Raw genomic sequence first — 19,052 nt, forward strand, 5'->3', positions numbered from 1 at the left:
TATTTTTCAAAGTAGGGAGGCAGGGGTGTCCTCCACTAACATTGTTTTAAAATTTTGAAATAAATAGGTTGGTTACAACAAATCAGAATGATGGGGGTGAAAAACAATTCCCAAATTTCTTTTGTCTACCTGTGCAGGTATGACCCTCTCCTTAGAATAACTGGGTAACTTAAATTAAGCCATGCAATGAGATCTTATAAAATCAGTAAAAATCATGTGGCATAGATATTTTCTTACACAGGAAGTTTAATGATATAAATTTAATGTAATCATTTGCAACACATAGGCTATGAAGTATTATAATCGGATGTAGTATATATTTGCATATAAAACATATCGTTATATATATCTGCCTTGAAATGGAAGAAAATGTATAAAATCTTTAAATCATCTGTAGCATGAAACTAAGATTTTTCTCTTAATACATTGTTGAATTATAAAATGTTTCTGTAATTTAACATGAATTACTTTTCAATTAAAAAACAAATCTTTGTTTCAATCCTAAAGAAGTACTTAGCCAATATTCTCTCAATTACCTTCATCATTTAAATTAAATTATATTTGCAAAACAACACAATCCTTCCTTGTTATTGGAATTCACATAGTAGTGAATCTTTCTATGAGAAAATCCCTGAAAGAACCAGTTCAGTGGCATGGTTAGGAACTCTGCCTTAGGAACCAGATTGCCTGATAAACCAAGCCCCGTAGGAATACATGAAGTCTGTGTAGGGGTGGGCAAAATACTTACTGTTTATATATATATATATATATATATATATAAAACTATGAAATAAAGATAGCAATGATGCCTATCTTCAAAGGGTTGTATCTAGATGCTAATAACTGCAGGACTCCCAGTAAATATTAGATATTATTATAACAAATTGCGTACTTTGTCCATTTGTCCTATACTCTTAATTTTTCATCATTCAGGTACATTTTGAAATGATTTTTTTCTGAAGAGCTTCCAGGTATTTGCTTAACCATGATTTCCTGAGTTCTGAGATCTCTACCAGTCTATGTGCTATCAGACATTAAGGGCAAAGATTTGAACAGTCCTGGATAACTTGAATATAAGACTATTCTTCTTCAGTCTCTGGTTATATTCAGCACTGATGCTGAAGCTAAGGAATTTCTTCTTGATAAATTAAACCTTGGAACTTAGCCTTGTCTTTTCCCAATCCTTTCTGTAATCTCCTTTAATGGTGAATTACCCAAATCCTAATAGCAGTCAGACATGTTGCAAAAATGACTTTCTTAGAAAATTGATGCTAAAGTTAAAAGCAGACAAGCAATTTATTACCATTCCACTCAATTATTCTGAAGTATACAGTTTGTCAGGTGTTGATGTCAGCTCACCCCCCTTTCACTTTCAGGCTGGCCAGGCTGCATTAGAAAACTGGATTTAAAGAGTTGGAGATTTTCTATTTAGATTTTGGGAAGAGCGCCCTAGATACATAGCAAAACTATTATTTCCTGTAGCCATTTGGCCTACATTTGATGGTGGTGAACTCCTGGTGCTATTGATAAAACTTTGTCATTCCCTCTCTTTTAAGAGCCTGTGGCTGATGTGAAATTCTATAGGTAACTCATCTCTCAGAACCCCTCAGCTTCTGTCTGACTCTTTTTTTGAGGCAGGATCTTCTGTACTTCTGTCCCGTCCATGTTGCCTCACACATGGATGTGTTGTCTCTCTCCATTTGTTAAATTCTTTTCCTAAATATGAATTTAAAACTAGTGACTTTAAATTCATTTTCGTCTTTGTCACAATCATTTCTAATGAGAATAGTTTTGAGAGTTTGATGTTTATTGAATGGATTTGTTGTATATGCATTGTATGAAGTGTTTTGCATCCTCCTACTTAATATTTTTAGAAATACTATGGATTAAATTTGATGATTATCTCACATCTCTTTTTAAATAGAGAAAAATAGAAGATTCAAGGTACTGTTTGCCATGGTCACACAGTCAGCTAATGGTAGAACTAGCATTCAGATATTCTGATTGCAAAGAATAAATTGTTAGCCACTGTCGCATGAATATCTGTATTTATTTGAGGAGAATGGATTTTATCTGGGGAAAAAAAGAAACTAAAATAATCACTGAAATATATATGTGTAAAATTAAATCTTGAACTTTATAGTAAAAAATTTGGAGGGAATATAATTGCTACAGACTTTTATGAAAGAGAATATTATGGACAACAGGAATAATTTTTTAAAAGCTTCTTAGAGAGGATCTTAAGCAAATATGCTCATAGATGTATCATTTTTCCCCAGATGTTCTTTCCCAAAATCAGTGATCTTATTATTCTTTATATTTTCAAATCTTAGCCTAATGTTTCACATATAATGCAATCTTGGGTTATTGTCTTAAGAGAGAATAGCACTTTTAAAATTATGGTTCATTCAAAATATATTCCAGAGCAATGGTTTGTAAATTAGTTTTAGGTCATAAATCTCTTTTAATAATCTGAAAGAAGATATGTGCTTCCTCCTTCTAAGAAATAAAAAGAGCCATGACTGTCCCCCTCAAAAGAAAAAAAAAATAGTATACATAGTATACATTTCAAAGTATTTACAGATTCCCTCAAGGTCATCTATGAAGAGCAGATTAAAAACCCTGGCTATAAAAATAGTTAAGGATCAATGTGGCAAGGAAATAGATTACAAAACCCAACTTGATAAAGAAACTATATTTAGACCTTGATTATTATGACAACAATATTGTTTTTGCTAGCCATTATTTCTCTTCATTTTCAAACATGGCCTTAGGAGCAATAATTATGAATCAGAGCTAAGGCTGGGGATGTAGTTAAGTGGTAGAGTGCTTGCCTAGCATTCATGAGGCCCTGGTATGATCCCTAATACCACCAACAAACAAACAAAAAACAATAGCTAGAGAAGAGTCGAGGAATCAATTGTGGCATAGTCCTATCAGGTAATTCCATTTTTCTTTTTAGAAATTGCTGTGTGAATTTATTTTCCTCTTTCTGCAGGTTTTCCATTTCTTCTCTTAAATTGCAGTTTAATGTTTGAAAGAATAAACAGGACATAGCTGGACACTCTTGATTCTGACTTAGGGTTTCATCAAAGTTGCCTCAATAGGCACCAATGTGAGGAACAGTGGGGAGAAAATCTAAATGGTTTCAAACCTGTACATATTATCATTTAAAAAATATCTATACCCTAATCATTTATTTCCTAAATATATAAAAATACATTTAAATAAAATAATTTTAAAGTTTAAGTCTCAAGCCATCTTCTATAGAGATTTCATCATTTCTGTTCCTAGTATCCTCCAAGCTGAAAATAATGTTTTTTTAAACATCTATTTAGAGCCTAAAGCAAAATAAATTTGTTTTTTCTCATTAAATATTAGATCTGAAATTTGAATTAGAAGTAGGGGAGAAACTTAAAATGTCTGAGTATAGGGATTCCCTATCTATAATTACCCAATGTATATGCCTAATAGATTATTACCAAAGGCTTGTAGATAATAAATAATTTAAGTGCAAAAAGGGAAACAACTTGAATGTGAATATCAGATATTACTCCTTATTAAAGTTCAGTGTTTATTTTCTGCTGAGTTATATTGTAGCAGTTCTCTTTGTCCTGAGCCTAGTCTGCCACTAACTTACCAAGGCCCATGGTGACTTTTTATCTTACATTTTTATGAGTCCTAGAGCTCAGATTTTCCTTTTCCCAAGCTGCTACAGGGAAGAAACAGACCAGTTTGGCTCTACCTTTGTGTCCGCTTTTCTCCTGTAATACCAGCATGGTATCCTTCTTATTTGTTCCCACACACAGCATTATCCTTCTAACACTTTAAAATGCAGTTATACCTATTATTAAAAATTGGAAATAGTTTCTTTTTTACTCCTCTGTTCAAAACAGAATAACTAGAATATAAAATACTAACCTCTGAATAAAGAAATCCTCCTCTTAAATGCCAATTATCAAATCAGACAGTAAACAAAAGAGCCATTCTCTGTGCCAGTGCTGTCCACCAAAAATATAATTTATCAACAAATGCAAGCCAGGCTGAGAATATAGCTCAGGGTTAGAGTGCTTGCCTGGCATGCTTAAGGCCCTGGGTTCAGTCTCCAGTACCATAAAACAAACATAAACCCAAAACACCAAAATAAAAAATGCAAGCCATGTAGATAATTTAAATTTTTCTAATAGCCATGTTTGAAAAAAGTGAAAAGAAATTAATAACTCAATATGTTTACAATGTTATAATTCCAACATGTAGTCAATAAAAACATTATTTTATAATTATTATATTTTCTTACCCTTTGTAGTGCCTAAAATAAAAATTATTTTTATTTTGCTTTATATTTTCTAGCTCATAAGGGCCCTTTATATATTCTGGATTCAAGCATATATCAATCAATGTGATGTGCAAATATCCAATCTGTGACTACCCTTTCATTTTCTTTGCTCTGCCTTTCAAAGAGCAAAAGTCTTAAAAAAAAAAAAAAAAAAAAAAAAAAAAAAGTTGGGTTGGGAAAGTACTGGGAATTGAACCCAGGGTCACTTTACTACTGAACTACATCCCCAGCCCTTTTGATTTTTTATTTTGAGACAAGGTCTCTCTAAGTTGCTGAGGGTCTCGCTAAGCTGTTGAGACAGGCCTTGAACTTATGATTTTTCCTGCCTCAGCTTTCCCAGTTTCTGGGATCATAGGCATACACTACTGAACCCAGCTAAAAGTTCTTAAATTTCAATGACATCTGATTCATTAAGTGGGGCAGGATGGCACACACCTGTAGTCCCAGCTACTCAGGAAGCTGAGGTGGGAGGATCATTTGAACATTTCAGCTCAAGACCAGCAAGGGCAATATAATGAGACTGCATCTTGAAAATAAAAATAAAAAAAGGGAGAAAAGAAAGAAAAATGAAATAAATCAAATTCATCAACACAAAGTTGAGAGAGGAAGAAAGTTAAGTACTTCAATGATTGAAACCATGTGATAGGTACCAGCAAGATGAACAGGATGCATAGAGAAATGGCATATGTTTCTGACTTGGGGATTAAAGAAAACTTTAGAGAAGGAGATCCCTGAGGAGGAGCAGGCTAGGTAAAGACAGAAAAGGAATTGCAGGCTAGAAAAGAGCATGTTCACAGGCCACGTGCAGTGGAAGAGTGTGGTGTATTTAACTATGTACATCTGTACGACTGGAGCATAGTCTGTGTGTGAGGACAAAATAAAAGATGAAATTAGGCTGAAAACGAGTTACCGTAATGAATGCTAATCCTTATGGTCATACATGCATTTCAAAATGAATATTCTGACATCATTGATGAAAATTCATATGAGGTGGGTTAGGAGGGAAATGAGAGACCGAGAGTAGATGAGAAGTGTGACAGAGATCCAAGGCAAAAGCAATGATGCCCTAAGGACAGAGAAGATAAACACATAGGAGTAATTTGGAGATAGACTCAGTGAGCTTTGGTTGTCAAGTATTTCCAAACAGGCTATGGAAGGAGTTAAGAATGGAATTTGGAGAAAGGAGTTTTGTAGCTTGAGCAAAGTCAGTGGTGTAGCTTAAGAGTAGGGGTACGTTATTTGAAGTTTTATCATTTGTTTAATGGACTTTGTTTCTAGATAAACCAGTGAGCTGGGATCAGTGAGGTGACTGATGGACAAAATAATTAATAGCCTGCAGTAGTCAAGGAATAGAATAAGCCCACTATACTGAAAATACACCCCAATTTGGTCTTCAAGTTGAAGATCATTTGTGATTCAAATCTTGTTTGAAATGTTCTTTTGTAGGACAGTAATACTCTAGTTCAGCATTTTAATTAGCATCTCTTGTGTTTGTATTTTATGCATGTATATTAAATCACATGAACAGAACAACAATCTCAAATTAGGCAGCAGAACTATTAAGTTACCTGAGAAACACTGGGTCTGTAATGATGTCACTTAATGATGGGGGTATGTTCTGAAAACGTATGTCATTAAGTGATATTGTCATTGTGTGAATATTATAGCAAGTACGTACACAAACCTAGAAGGCATAGCCTCCTACACACATCTGATAGATCATATCACATCTCTCCAAAGTTACAAATCTGTAGAATTTGTTACTGTACTGAATGCTGTAAGCACTTGTTACACAATGGTGTTTATGTATGTAAATATGTAAACATAGAGAAGGTACCATGGGAGAACAGGTTTGCCCTGCTCTGAGTTACTTTATGATGGATAGAATAGTTTTCGGACTGTGCCTAACCCTGAGTTGCTACATTGTTATAAAGCAGTAGTTTTCCATGAGTTGCTCCATTTTTAGTGTAACTTTTGAAGTAGAAAAACTCTATACCTGTACAAGTAAGAAACCACCATCTGTCCAGCACAACCATAAGACACAAACTGATAAATTAATTAGTCATGTTAATAAAAATGACTGCCTATGAACTTACTGAATTAGTCAGAAGCACATGGATGCATGGGCATCTCAAACTTATATGGGAAAAAAACAGACTCGTGAGCTTATCAAACACAGCAGACTACCAAATGAAGCAACCCCCTCACCTGAGGTTCATAGAAGGAGGAGCATGTCAAGAATGAACACGGTGGTACCCTGACCCTGTCAACCTGTCCCTCATCAGTGGCCCAGGAAAATCGCCACCATGATGAACCTCTGATTTCCTGTCCCATCAGGGCTTCCGCACAACACAGCAGGGTTTCTTCTGTCTATGTGAACTGTGCCCACTCAGATCCTGGCCTAGAATAAGTTCTTATACTTTGACAGCTCTGCACCCAAAATGCGGTCTTCATCTGGTTCATAATCTACCCACAGTGACTTCTCAGTTGTATCTACTTTGCCGTTGCAAGTGCCTTAAACCTTTCTTAGCCTTCCTGTAATACATGTGTGTGTGTATGTATGTGTAAAGTGTGATGTGTGACTTGAGTATTCTAGATACTGGTGGTTAAAATTGGAATAAAATAATTCGTGATTTCCCGTTTTTTTTACTATCAGGCAACCCACGAGTATTTGGAGAACTGCCACTCCTGAGGAAGTGTAGCTTGTGAATTAGGTTTACATTAATGGTGTAGCTCACTCATGATAGACACAATAAAAATGCTAGGCAATAGGAATATTTAAACTCCATTATAATCTTATAGTAGCACTCTTATATGTTGGTTTGTTTTGTTGACAAAAAGGTTGTTATATGGTACATGATTGTATTCAAGTTGGAATTCTAGTAATTGGAGGCAAGGGGAAGAGGAACTGACAGATTTTTTTTTTTTTTTCCTTTCACAAATAGGTCAGAAGCCATTACATGAACATCCAAGGAGTTAGGAAATGATAGTCAAGTTTTATGTGTTCATCTGGGCAATCAGTCAAGTCCAAAACATCAACCCAGCTTGGAAGTAGAACTTTCAGATTTCAGGCTTAGACAAGTTGATTAATATTAAGTGAACAAGAGGTGTCAAAAAGAGGTACTCCTTAAAACTGAGGAAGAAACCCTGAATGAAGAACCAGCATCATGAAAAGTAAGGATCTAGGCAAAATGTCTGAACAATATATCTGAGGAAGGAACCAATCCCAGAATGGAGTATAACGATGAACCAAGGGTCTTTAATACTTATATATTTTTTAAAATCAAAAGTGTTCCTGGAATACAGGGAAACCCAACTGTATAGAGAAAACAAAGAATAAGACTGGAGTGAGAGACTTGGAGAGTGAGCGCAGGCCAGACCTGAGAGCCACAGGGAGACCAGGTAGCTTTCCTCTGCAGAAATGCAAGTGATGAGAGGGAGTGAAGTCAAGTGGTAAAGGGGAGAAAAGAAGGACATATTTTCATTCTTTTCCTAGGTGATCTTCACTATTACAAAAAAGAGAATGGGTCTAGAAATCCTAAAAGAGGTATTCTACACTTAAAAAAAAAAAAAGAAAAATAGAGTCCAGAGTCCAGTTAGGATTGTGTTTCAAGAGACTGTTGCTCCACTTCAACTGACACAAACAAGAGATTAAAAAACAAACAAACTCAAGTTTTTTTTGGTGCTGGGGATTGAACCCAGGGCCTTATGCTTGCAAGGCAAGCACTCTACCCACTGTGCCATATCCCCAGCCCCAACAAACTCAGTTTTAAAAAAATATATTAAAAAATTCTTATTTGAATGATAAGAGTGCAAAGAAATAACTTAGAATCAAAAGATAAAGAAAGCCAGACACAGTGGTGCACGCCTATAATCCCAGTGGCTTGGGAGGCTGAGGCAGGAGGATCATGAGTTCAAAGCCAGCCTCAGCAACAGCGAGGTGCTAAGAAACTCAGTGAGACCCTGTCTCTAAATAAAATACAAAGTAGTGCTGGGGATGTGACTCAGTGATCAAGTGCCCCTGAGTTTAATCCCATGTACAAAAAAAAAAAAAAAAAAAAAAAAAAAAAGATACTAAGAATTTTCAAAGATTGGAGGGAATTATTCCTGCTTTCAACTCTTAGAAAACAGTAGGACAAGGAGGAAGTGCCATAAATATAAATAGGGTAAAAGGAAGAGCAGCCAAATATTTATTGCCTTGTGTGGACAGGAATGACAGATTATAATCACGGAGCTCCAGGCACGGGGGGGGGGGGGGGGGGGGGGGGGGGGGGGGGGGGGGGGGGTTTGCACCCATCCTACAGCTCTTTCCCAAAGGCTTTCAGGAAGTGCTCGACTGTGGTACCTCAAAGGCTGAGGGTAGGGCAGGATGGATGAGAGCAGTCCCTTTGCAGATCCCAGGCCTTCATCTACTGCACTGCAGCAAGTCTCTGAAGGCTGGAGGCAGGGCTGCAGGTGGAGAAAATTCTCCTGAGGCACAGAAAGATAGGCAAGACTGCAGACTAAAGCTAGCACACCATGGATATGCTGGAAACAGGGCTTTTAAGAAAACATCAGTTTTGTGGAATGAGCTAGAAGATACAAAGTGATCTCCAGAATCTTGCCAGTGGTAAGAACCCAAGTACATCTGAAAGAAACTGTGAACTGAATCTAATTAAACTTTCAACAAAACCAAGACTCAGCATTTCAAATAAGAAGCCTGATAGAAAAAATGGGAAGATATTTTTTAAGATACTACTTACTGTGTTCTTTTATCATACAATGAAGATTATAAGCCTCTAAAGGAGAATGAAAATGTGAATTATAAAACAGAAAACAGTTAATGGAGCACTCACAGAAATGACTCGGATATGGAATTATTTGACAAACTTGGATAAAAATCTTATGAGAACTATAGTGGAAAACATGCATGAATAGATAGGGTGTTTTAGCAAAGAAATGGGAACTGTTAAGAAAAGCAAATGAAAATGTTGGCGAGGATGTGGGGAGAAAGTTTCGCTTATACATTGCTGGTGGAGCTGCGAATTGGTGCAACCACTCTGGAAAGTAGTATGGACATTCCTCAGAAAACTTGGAATGGAACCACCATTTGACCCAGTTACCCACTCCTTGCTTTATACCCAAAGGACTTAAAATCAGCAAACTATAGTGACACAGCCCCATCAATGTTTATATTGATTCACAGTATAAACAATATGGCTGGCTTCACAATAGCCAAGCTATGAAACAAACCTAGGTGCCATACAACAGATGAATGGATAAAGAAAATGTGGTATATACACACCATGGAATATTACTTGGCCTTAAAAAATATTATTTCACATAAATTATACTTGAATAAAAATTCATTCTTATAAAAAGCATTAGAATTTCTTTTTTTTTTTTTTTTCTTTCTTTTCACCTTACATCATCTTCCTTTCTGGGTGTTCTTTGTCTTGGCTTTTTGTTTCTTTTTTTCATTTGGCAATACAAGGGATTGAACCCAGGGCCTCATACATGTTAAGCAAGTGCTCTTCCACGAGCTCCATTCTCAGGCATTTCTACTTTATTTTGAGAGAGGGTCTTGCCAGGTTGTCCCAGCTGGCCTCTAGGTTGCAATCTTCTTGCCTCAGACTCCTGAGTGGCTGGGATTTCAGGCATGTGCCACCATACCTGGCTTGACTTTCATTTCTGAGGTTTAATATTTGATACCCTTTTTCCTCAAGCAGTAAGTTTACAACTCAGAATCATTAGTTCAGGGGCCTATTTGATACTGATGGCCTATAATTCCCGTTAATATTCAGAGTTGACCTCTAAATTCTGATTGTATATGAAGTCTACTTTTGTCTTGACAGTGTAGTCCAGCCTTTTTGCCCTGTTTTCTGATCTGTTACTTTACCTGTTTTCCTGGATTTTGTATCTTATTACCTCTTCTGACTTCAGTACACAAGTAAACTTTAAAGTCCCTCCTTATGTCTATGTATCTTTATCGAGCATTGCACTATATTCATAGTGCTCCTCCTTGAAATGAGGAATGATATGTTGATTTTGAAATAAATGTTATCATTGCCTACTATTTTGTTTTGTTTTGTTTTTTTTGGTACTGGGGATTGAACCAGAGCTGCTTTACCACTGAGCCACGTCCCCAGCTCTTTTCATTTTTTATTTTGAGACAGGGTCTCACTAAGTTGCTTAGGTCTTGCTAAGTCGTGGAGGTCTGTCCTCAAACTTGTGATCCTTCAGCCTCAATGTCCTAAGCCAGTGGGATTATTACTGCACCCAGCATGCCTCTATATTTAAACAAATTCATTTTAATTTTCTCTGGAACACCTGGTCCAATGTGATCATCAATAATTTTGATGATTAAAAATCGAATACACAGATTTTTTTATTATCTATCTTCATTTAAATTTTACACAGTTACTATTGTTTTCTGATTTATCTTTAAGATCTGGTGGGATAGACTAAGAAGAGAGAAAATAGGCACGTATGATGTCTAGAATTTTGAAACAGAAGATAAAGACTGAATCCTATGAGCCAATGGACGAATTTGACAGTAGCTTTCAAGCGCTGATATCAAATGATAATAGCAACATGCCACTTGCTCCTTCACCTAAAGGGGTTAAGAGGATTCGTCAAGATATTAGAAAAAAGAGAATTGTGTCCTGCAGAGTTGCTGGATTAATTCCACACATGTGTGCCTTTCTGTGCTGCTGATCACATTTGTTATGTCCTTTAGCCCCAGTGGCTGACTTTGGCCACATGGGCCAGTGTTTGCTAGGATGATTGTTTAACAAGACACTGGTCCTTTTGAAGAGAATCCAATTGCAGACTCTCTGCCAAGACTGCCTTTCCTGGTTTGTTCTTTCAGCCACTGCGGTTTATTCCTATCCTGCTTTCTGTTTGGAAAGCATTCATCACCTTCCTTTCATTATTCTGTATTTTTTACTGCTTACTCATTTTTGTTCCCAGCTAATGTTAAGCACATAGTGTATCACCAGTTCCTTACTTTTATTATTCTCATGATTAAGAATTCATGATCTACTCAGAAAGGCATACTTCTCCACTGCTTATAGATTTACTTAAACTTTACCCTTATGGTCATTACTCTGACATTAGTCAACCTGTTTTCATTGAAATATTTTGGAGAGCTCATGTACTACTTGGCAGCAAGAGTCGCAAGTACAAAGTAAACAACACACAGGGAACATTTAACAGACTTTGGCACCAGCAAAATAAACAAACCAAAAGATGCGATCTGCTGTTTAAATCTACTAACTGGTGACTAATGGAAAATTACAAAGCCTCACTTTTAACCTTGACATTCCTACAAAGTTTTAGTTTCACATGATATCAGGCATGCATATGTAACAAGTACAGCACCCAAATGAAAACAAGCCTTGGGAAACACTCCTCTGTGAAAAGGTTCTGCTTATTTTGTTTTTCCTGTTCCTGGCATCAGAGTTTGGCTAGCATAATTACAGAGGGGACATTGTTGTAAACGTACCTGAAAAGGTGATTTTGTCAGGACTCTGCGAAAACTTTTCTGGAACCACTGAGGTCACTGTATAATGAGAACTATATAAATGTTCCTATGCAATCAACTGGGAACATAATTGTGTGCAACAGTAGGTTTCTAGATTCATTTTCCACTAAGAAATTGCAATAAAATGTATCCTGGTGCATGTAAAGATGTAGTCTTCTTTTTGGCCAAAGCTATGTTCATTCATGTGATTTCCAAACTTGTTAGCTGTGCTGTGTGTCTTCTACAGCTTATGTCCCATATTGGTTTTGTACAGTTTTTGTAATTCTAATTCCAAGTCTTCAAAGATGGTTTTAAGCATTGTCCTTGTTGATTATATTTCTAAAACAGTGATGGTTTTCTTATATTCTTTATAAAATATTTAGTGCCAGTTTTACATTTCTAGGTAGTTTATTTTTCTTTTTAGAGAAAATATGTTGCACCTCATCTACCACTTTTTCTATTATGGAGTTTTTTATGTTCTCTGGGTTGTTACCCAAGTGGTTTACTCATATCAAGGCAATAGGAGGAGTATAAAATTCTAATATTGCAGGAAAGAATCCAAATTAAAAAGAACAAGAGTATGTTACTTTTGTGTAATACGTCAGAAATGGCCTGGGATAATAATAATAGACTGATTTATGCTGACATGTAGATTATCTACAGATAACCCTAGGTACACTATACAGAGGATTAAACATCACAGTTTTGGCCACAGTATCTGAAAATAGTTGGTTTAAATATAGTCAACATTAGGACTTTATGTAAAATCTAGATGAGAAATTCCAGTACGTTCAACTATTTCCCAAAATCATATAGTAGTAAAAATGTAGTAGTAAAAAATGTATTTTCTTTTTGAAAAAATGATTCAGGAAAGAATTTTTGATCACTGTAGCAGTTGTAAATCTGTATAATTGTTCATGAAATATGTAAATAATTTTAAACCTCTCAGTATGGCAAATAGGCAAACTGGGCATTTTTTCACAGTGAAAATGTAGCCTGCAGGAATTCTTCTCTACCTGGTTTGCAAAGTAAAACACTTATATTCAAAGTTTCTTAATGCATTTTCAAGTTATGTGGATATTTTATTACAATGCTCTTCCATCTTTAAATGTTTTTTGAAGTTCAACCAAGAAGATGCCTGTCAGGTATAAGCGCAAAAAGTAAGGAACCTAAAATTCATGGTTTATCAAGAAATTTGAAAAGTCAGTTTATTCCAGATTTCTTTGCCCAAAATATCATAGGTGAACAAGTAGTTATTGAATTAATGAATGAATCACCAAGAAAGATAAAATATCTTAATGTCATTTGCATCATCTATGTTTTCTCCAGATAAATGGTGCTAATGCCTGAAATATGGAAAATTAATTAACTAACTCCACTCATCCTGTAGTTATTATTTAGTCTTTCATTGTTGTAATCTCCATTTTTGTTGGCTCATTTATTGTCTACTTCCTTTCCACCAAAACCAGTTCTTTGCCCACTCCACAAAAACCAATTTATTGCATTGAGTTCTTGTATACACTTGTATTTCACAAGACTCATAAAGGTAATCTTAAAACATGAAGGAATTAAGACTTATTTAAGTAATAACATGCTAATTAATAGCCATTCAGGCGAGCACTCATTAAAGTGAACCACATGGTTTGACTATAGTGCTGTTGACAGAAAACCCCTCCACTCCAGGGCAGAGAGAAGCAGCCTTCCCTTGACCTCATTTGGAACACAACATTGGTAAAAAATTTTCCTCTGTCATTTCATTTCTTAGTAGCAAAAGACCGTTTATAGGAAAAACAGACTGAAAGATTAAGAATTCATATGATATTTGAATTTATTCATTTTCTGCTGCTTTCGTCATCCATGTTCTTCTGCCCTATCTCTTCTCTCTTGTTTTCTATAGCTCACTGACTATAAATCAATGTTTATATAATTTGAACTTGAATGTTCTCATAAAAATTTGATTCATGTGCTAATTTTCATTAACAAATTACAAATTGACACTGACAGAAACCTACCAGTATTTTGGTGCAGTAGAATGTACTTAACTTCCCTTGAGCATTTTCAAATGCTGTTATCAGTAGTAATGGTGTTACAGCAAAATAATACTGATTAACCACTTTAACATCAATAAAAAATAAAATGTGCATTGTTGGCAAATGAAAAGTACACATAATCAATAATAAATCATTTTATTGGGAAAATGTGAAATAGTATCATGAGATAATAACGTTATGACATACACATTTTAACTTTGGGGAGAGAAATGAGGTACTTGAGTAATGGCAGAACATCGGTCTTTTAACTTGACGTTGTATCTTGAAATAGATATATTTTCCATTTGTTAAACAGCATTGTTATTTTAATGTGAACAAGCATAACTGTCATTGATGATAGTTATGCAATATTTCTAAAGAGAAATTTCTCTAAGAAGGATCATAATTTTGCAGAGCTACACTATCCATATTGTTTTATTGTTCTACCAGAGTTTCTCCCATGGATTTGCTCCATCTATCAGATGTGGTTTCCTAATAGTTTCCAAAGAGGAAGAGAGTGTCGTGTTTTACTATAGCAGCTCTATCACTTAGTTATGTAATGCTTTTATTATATCAAGACAATAACATGTATTGCAGCTTAATGAATGTTGTTTTCTTGGGTTAGGAAATCACAGGAAATTAGGTGGAATTTAATAAGTTACTTTAATTCATGGAATCAGCACTAGTAAATTTGCTTGGAAGACCCACCAAAATTATTTTATGAATTATGAAATTGAACATGATTTAATGGATAACATAATAAACTCTAGATTTATAAAGTGTTATAACTTAATGAGCAGTAGGTTTGAATATAATTTTCATGTAAATACTGAGGATCCAAAATCAATAGCATATGTACTCACAGTTCTTCCTGATACAGGGATCATTTATCATAATTCAGTTCCCTCTCTTTCCTTTTCTTTCACCATTCATTCACATACACACAAACACATATGCTCATATTACACACACAAACACAGAGAGTTAAAATACATAGTCTTAAGAGTTAAAGGTACATTCTGGAAGTATTCAAAAAACTAACTGAAGCTTAAAGGAACCTAAGTCTCTTTAGTACAGTACTCATATCAACTTGTTCATGCATCATCTGTACTCTAAATACTTTTCCTGCAATATTCAAAGTCCTAAAAAATTTAAGTTTCAGCTGGATGTGATGGCACACATCTGTCATCCCAGTGGCATGGGAGGCTGAAGCAGGAGGATTCCAAGTTCAAAGCCAGCCTCAACAATTTAGCGAGGCCCTAATTAATTTAGCTAGACATTGTCTCAAAGTAAAATAAAATAAATAAATAAATAAAGAGAACTGATGATGTGACTCAATGGTTAAGTTCCCCTGAGTTCAATCCCTGGTACCAAAAAAATTGTTTCAAAGTTAGAATTTTTCATGTCCTCTATACTATCCATATTGTAGTAAGGTTAATAAATTGTCTGTTTATTACAAAATCTGTTAAATTTTAATCATAAGACCTGAATTAAAAGTTTCATATTGCATATGAAATATAACATGTAAAAAGTTGCTTCCTAAGTTGTCACAGACTCAGAAGCCTATGGGTGTTTTCTCTGTATGTTTACTTCAGAATATTCTGGATTTTCTTAGAGTGAATGAGTATGGACTTACTTGGCTATTACTGATAGTGACTTTCTAAATACCTCATTGTTGCCTCTTAGATATATCAGAGTTTGAAAACAAGAAAACCAAAAAAGAGTGGTTATGGTCATGCTTACACCTCATACAGGGAGAAATCAGGGTAATTGGAAAATGAAAGGCTGAAGATTTAACAAAAGAATCTAAATTCAGATTCTTGGATGTGCATATCTATGAATATATAATTTCCTCCTTGTTTATAAGGTTGGTACCACATCTTAAAGAGTTCCTGCCCATCATGGGAATGTTATCAGATTTTACTTTGCCTGAAAATGAATACATTTAATGTTCTAAATATTGAATGGCGATATCCAAATGTAAGAAGCAGTGATGATCTCTCTCTATCTACTCAGTGGAAGAAATTTAAGATAGAGTTTTAATGAAATGTTTCTCTCAAGTAATCAACAGTGCCACCTAGAATGTAATGGTACTGGATAAAGCAGGAACCCAGAGTCATCAATTACCAGGTGATACTGCTGCCAGAAGACCCAGGATTCAGTGTCCAAGTACAAGAAGTGTTTAATGGTATTTGTATATCTTACACCAAAGATTTTGAGTACAGTTTCACACTGCTTTACTCTAAGGAATATGTCCACATTTCAGTTGGTTTGGATATTATGACAATTATGTCAAGTGTCAGAGCATTAGAAGTCAGTGGTATTTTCATCATTTCTTCTTGGAAACATTAAAATAGTAACATCCTAATTAATTAAAATACTAACATCCTAAATCACCATAGAAAACTGACTTTCATATTCTCCAAAATGTATCAATTATATCATTAGTTTGTAACCTAGAATTCATTATGTACTCCTTGGGTTTTTGACTTGAGCAGTTTCAGGAATAAGATGTCACAGTGTAATTTTTAAATCTTAAGTCCTTAATGAAAGGAGGATAAAGCCCTGCCACTGTCAAAATTGAAAGAAAAGCAAAGAATTTCTTCCTTTTCAAATGTAATGTTAATTTCTGTAAATCATAATCAGAATTATATATGCATAATACTTAACTATTCAGTGCTGAGTGAAATGTTTTATTAATCTCTAATCCATTAGCTCACTGACAATGACACCAAGTTAAAGTGTAAGATTTACACATCACATGTGCTTTGGTTGTTTAAGCCTCATAATGCTTTATGTAAATTTTTGAAGTCAAAGAATCATTTGAATGTTAATACTTTTTGTGATTTTCCTTAATTGTTTTTAAAAATAATTTGAATATTGCACAATTACACAGACTTGTTTATCTCTACTAAACAAAGATTCTCCTTTTTCTTTTTCTTTTTTCTCTCCCTATCTCAGCTCCTTACATTTTGACTATACAATTAGGCTGAACCTTTGGCTCAAATTAATGTAAGAGAAATTACTATGGAAATGGATAAATGTTTAAGATGCTGAGAGTAGCATGTTTTTGAATATCCAATGAATAATGCTCTATATCAATTTTTTTTTCTTGGAAAAATGATAAACTGGAATTACTAGGCAAAACTTTGATTTAGCTTCATCAATATAAACATTATTTTTAGCTTCATCAAGATTCTAAGATCAATTCATCTGAGGTTAATCATGTTATAGACATTATTATTTGCTGTGAAATAACATTTATCTTACAAAGAAGATGTAATGTTTCTACATGAAAGCACACAAGCCACATTCCTTCTTGATTAAGTATTTTGTCTTTGAAACTTGATGAATAACCAGTCACTCAAAGTACTGAATTGTGGATTCAATGTAAATTCATAGTTATTACACAGGAAACATCTTAATAAGATGATCTTCAAATGTCTTTTTTCTTTATAAACAAACTTTAAGTTTGGCAGTCTTTTAAATAGCTAAAAAATGAGTAATAATATGCACTAAAATACTTTTATAACAATGTCCTATGCTAATATAAATAATAAATAACTAGATAACTATTGGTTCATTATTTTTTTAACTAAATGAACTGTTATATAGGGATGGGGCAAAGAAATGGAAGTCAGTATTAAAAACTGTACCTAATTTCCTATCTTGTGCTCTAGTCAGATTAGAATGGAAAGAAATCCTCTTAAAAATTAAGAATAGCTTTAGCTCCTTTCAAAGTGCTGCTTCTATTGGTAGATATCAAAGAACATTTGGCATTTGGCAGCAGATATTCAGGTATCAAGACAGATAACAGGAAGCAATACAGACCATTTTAGAATAGAAGGAAAAGGAATTTTTAGTTTTTAAGACAATATTGTTGGGGTAAGCTGAACAAACCAGAAAGTCTGTCTATAGTGGTCCTTTCATATATTCTGAACATAGTCATTCTATTAATTACATTTTCTTTGTAATTTTTCAACATGGGTTTTATAGGTGTTGGCTAAATTATATTTTGGTGGGATTAAAGAGAAAGAAGATATAAAACTAGGTCAATAGGTTAATTTTATCCTGTAGACTAGAGACTTGTGGCAATTTTATTTTATCACAGAAAAAAAACCCTTCTGTTCTCCCTTTGCTCCCTCCTTTCTTTGCCTCTTGTCTCCCTCACTGTCTCCATCCCTCCTTCCCTCCTTCCCTTTTTCTTTATTTCTTTCCTGATATAATGGAATTAACGCAAAGGGGGAAAATAGGTTGAGTAAGCGAAATGAGAAATGCTCTGAATATAGCAAAGACTTTTCAATGACACAACGACCATCTTAGAGATAGGGACTGATTCGTTAATTCTTTCCCCCATATATTGTGGAGGTCTTTTCTCCTCACTAATGCTATTTATGAGATGACAATGATCTATCTAGATATTCTTAATGTTACTCTGTCTATCACTCTCACTGTTAAGGCTCTTTATCCAATTTCACAGATGATAACTTCTAGTTTGTAAACCATTGGTTATCAATTAAAAGAAATCATCCATAACTAACTCTTTGGCTAGTGTAATTAATCTTTATGTAGTCTAATCCCTATGTGATGAGGTGATCTGCATCAAAGGAGGGAGTATTTACTCCAGATCATCCCCTCAGAGTTCTAATAATCAATTTTTACCATCATTAAAGTCATCTAGAAGAAAGGGGAAAGAAAATGATGCATCTCACATATCAGCTATCATTCATCATGATGCAAATCATATAATTTCTCTATATGAGGAATTTTGAAAATTTTACCTTCCTTTGCAAGGTCAACTCTGAATATAAAATAACAGAAACAATTAAGAAATAATAACAACTATTAAATATTAGTCTGTTTAGTTTTTAGTATATAACATATCCCAACTCCTTGTGCATTTGCACTAATAGCACATGACAAATTATTTTAATGTAGTAGAAAATGTACATTAAATCTTATTTTAAAACCTGGCTTTAAATTCTGTACCTGCTCCTTAACATTGGATATATATTACTTTAAACCAACAATTCTCAACTGGGGTTGGTTCCTCACATCCAGGGGACATTTGGCAATGTCTGGAGATATGTTTGTCATGACTTAGGATAGGCTACTAGCATCTAGTGGGAAGGGGTCAGGAGTACTGCTAAACATGCTGTTGTGCTCACGATGCTACTTTCAG

Source organism: Sciurus vulgaris (assembly GCF_902686455.1).
Source record: "Sciurus vulgaris genome assembly, chromosome: 8".
Classification (NCBI taxonomy): Eukaryota; Metazoa; Chordata; class Mammalia; order Rodentia; family Sciuridae; genus Sciurus; species Sciurus vulgaris.